This window comes from Urocitellus parryii, unplaced genomic scaffold (assembly GCF_045843805.1).
Source record: "Urocitellus parryii isolate mUroPar1 unplaced genomic scaffold, mUroPar1.hap1 Scaffold_43, whole genome shotgun sequence".
Taxonomy (NCBI): Eukaryota; Metazoa; Chordata; class Mammalia; order Rodentia; family Sciuridae; genus Urocitellus; species Urocitellus parryii.
The window spans coordinates 2,370,322-2,373,905 of record NW_027553833.1 but is presented as its reverse complement, the minus strand read 5'-3'; positions in this window follow the sequence as shown (position 1 = coordinate 2,373,905).

Sequence of the window (3,584 nt, the reverse complement as noted above, 5' to 3'; positions counted from 1 at the left end):
GATGCCCTCTCTCACCACTTCTGTTCAACATAGTCCTCGAAACACTGGCCAGAGCAATTAGACAGACGAAAGAAATTAAAGGCATAAAAATAGGAAAAGAAGAACTTAAATTATCACTATTTGCAGATGATATGATTCTATACCCAGCAGACCCAAAAGGGTCTACAAAGAAGCTATTAGAACTAATAAATGAATTCAGCAAAGTGGCAGGATATAAGATCAACATGCATAAATCAAAGGCATTCCTGTATATCAGTGACAAATCCTCTGAAACGGAAATGAGGACAACTACTCCATTCACAATATCCCCCCAAAAAATAAAATACTTGGGAATCAACCTAACAAAAGAGGTGAAAGATTTATACAATGAAAATTACAGAACCCTAAAGAAAGATATAGAAGAAGACCTTAAAAGATGGAAAAATATACCCTGCTCATGGATAGGCAGAACCAACATCATCAAGATGGCGATATTACCAAAAGTTCTCTATAAGTTTAATGCAATGCCAATCAAAATCCCAGCAGCATTTCTTGTAGAAATAGAGAAAGCAATCATGAAATTCATATGGAATAATAAAAGACCCAGAATAGCAAAAACTATGCTAAGCAGGAAGTGTGAATCAGGCGGTATAGCGATACCAGACTTCAAACTATACTACAGAGCAATAGTAACTAAAACAGCATGGTACTGGTACCAAAACAGGCGGGTGGACCAATGGTACAGAATAGAGGACACAGTAACCAACCCACAAAACTACAACTATCTTATATTTGATAAAGGGGCTAAAAGCATGCAATGGAGGAAGGATAGCATCTTCAACAAATGGTGCTGGGAAAACTGGAAATCCATTTGCATCAAAATGAATCTGAATCCCTATCTCTCGCCATGCACAAAAGTTAACTCAAAATGGATCAAGGAGCTTGATATTAAATCAGAGACACGGCATCTGATAGAAGAAAAAGTAGGTTATGATCTACATACTGTGGGATTGGGCTCCAAATTCCTAAATAGGACACCCATAGCGCAAAAGTTAACAACTAGAATCAACAAATGGGACTCACTCAAACTAAAAAGTTTTTTCTCAGAAAAAGAAACAATAAGAGAGATAAACAGGGAGCCTACATCCTGGGAACAAATCTTTACTCCACACACTTCAGATAGAGCCCTAATAACCAGAATATACAAAGAACTCAAAAAATTAGACAATAAGATAACAAATAACCCAATCAATAAATGGGCCAAGGACCTGAACAGACACTTCTCAGAGGAGGACATACAATCAATCAATAAGTACATGAAAAAATGCTCACCATCGCTAGCAGTCAGAGAAATGCAAATCAAAACCACCCTAAGATACCATCTCACCCCAGTAAGATTGGCAGCCATTAAGAAGTCAAACAACAATAAGTGCTGGAGAGGATTCGGGGAAAAGGGCACTCTTGTTCATTGCTGGTGGGACTGCAAATTGGTGCAGCCAATTTGGAAAGCAGTATGGAGATTTCTTGGAAAGCTGGGAATGGAACCACCATTTGACCCAGCTATTCCCCTTCTCGGTCTATTCCCTAAAGACCTAATAAGAGCTTGCTACAGGGACACTGCTACATCGATGTTCATAGCAGCACAATTCACGATAGCAAGATTGTGGAATCAGCCTAGATGCCCTTCAATAGATGAATGGATAAAAAAATGTGGCATTTATACACAATGGAGTATTACTCTGCATTAAAAAATGACAAAATCATAGAATTTGGAGGGAAATGGATGGCATTAGAGCAGATTATGCTAAGTGAAGCTAGTCAATCTTTAAAAAATAAATACCAAATGACCCCTTTTATATAAGGGGAGTAAACAAGGACAGGGTAGGGATGAAAGTTTGAGAAGAAGATTTACATTAAACAGGAATGAGAGGTGGGAGGGAAAGGGAGTGAGAAGGGAAACCGCATGGAAATGGAAGGCGATCCTCAGGGTTATACAAAATGACATATAAGAGGAAAGGAGGGGTAAGACAAGATAATACAAATCGAAGAAATGATTTACAGTAGAAGGGGTAGAGAGAGAAAAGGGGAGGGGAGGGGAGGGGAGGGGGATAGTAGAGAATAGGACAGACAGCATAATACATCAGACACTAGAAAGGCAATTTTTCAATCAATGGAAGGGTAACTGATGTGATACAGCAATCTGTATACGGGGTAAAATTGGGAGTTCATAACCCACTTGAATCAAACTGTGAAATATGATGTATTAAGAACTATGTAATGTTTTGAACGACCAACAATTAAAAAAAAAAGAATTTCTTATAAAATCCAGGACACAAAAACATAAATTTCTCCTATTCATATTTAAAGCTTGAAACACATCAAGTGTGCTGTATAACAGAAAGGAAGTTTCAACAGGGTGTTTTTAACCATTTAATTTTTTTTTCTTTTTATAATGTATATTGTGGGAAGGGACACTTCAATAATTGCTTTCTGGTCACACATAAAACAATTCCACCTGTCTTCTATGAGGGGAAATGTATTGTATCAAAGGATTTCTTGACACATTTCCAGAAAAATTCCTGCCAAGTATTTCCTGTGGGACAATAAAAATAGTTATCACATGTTTGGTTTATTTCTTAAGAAGCTAATTATGAGGAAATGATGAAGATAGTTGTGTCTTAAGTGTAGTTTTAAATTGATTTTTTTTGTAACAGGCATCAAAACCAGGGGCACTTAGGCACTGAACCACATATTCAGCCCATTTTTTGCTTTTTATTTGGATACACGGTCTTTCTAAGTTGCTCAGAGCCTCAATAAGTTGCAGAACATTGCTTTGGACTTGCAATAGTCCTGCCTCACCCCAGAGGTATTGCAACTGTAGACATGAACCATTGTGGCTGACTGAAATTAATTTTGATGAATCCTGGGGTCTTTTGGAGATCAGAAAGCTAATATATCTTGCCTGGTAAGTCTCTCCATGACCCCTGAGAAAATTCTCATACTTCTATCAGCACAATACTCTTTGTTTTAAGATAGCTTTAGAAAATGGAACATCAATGTTTATTCTTAAATTGCAATTTTCACAAATGCACTGGGTTGAAACAACACAAATAAAATATCTAGTAATTTTCATAAAGATCCTGAGTTATAGTAAAATGCTATATCCACTTTCTCAATAATTAGAAAAAAATAAGTAAGATGGAATATATTGCTTTTGTATTTTTTTTAGAGAGAGGGTCTCACTGAGTTTCTTAGCGCCTCACTTTTGCTGAGGCTGGCTTTGAATTTGGGATCCTCCTGTCTCAGCCTCCCAAGCTGTTGGGATTACAGGTATGCACCATCATGCCCAGACAGAATATACTGCTTTAAATGAGTTTTAAAACTTCATTTTTTCTTGTTAGTGTAAGCATGTGAATCAAAGCGAACACTAGCAACATGGGAATAACAAGTCTGTAGTTGCATTAAACAAATTTTACATTTTAGCAAATTTTTCACTGTAGGCAAATTTCTTTAAGTATTCCAAAAATGTTAGACTACAATGAATTTTGCTGATAGGTGATGAGCCAAGTTTCAGGGTCTTGGTGATATTATGTGTGTTTGCCTCC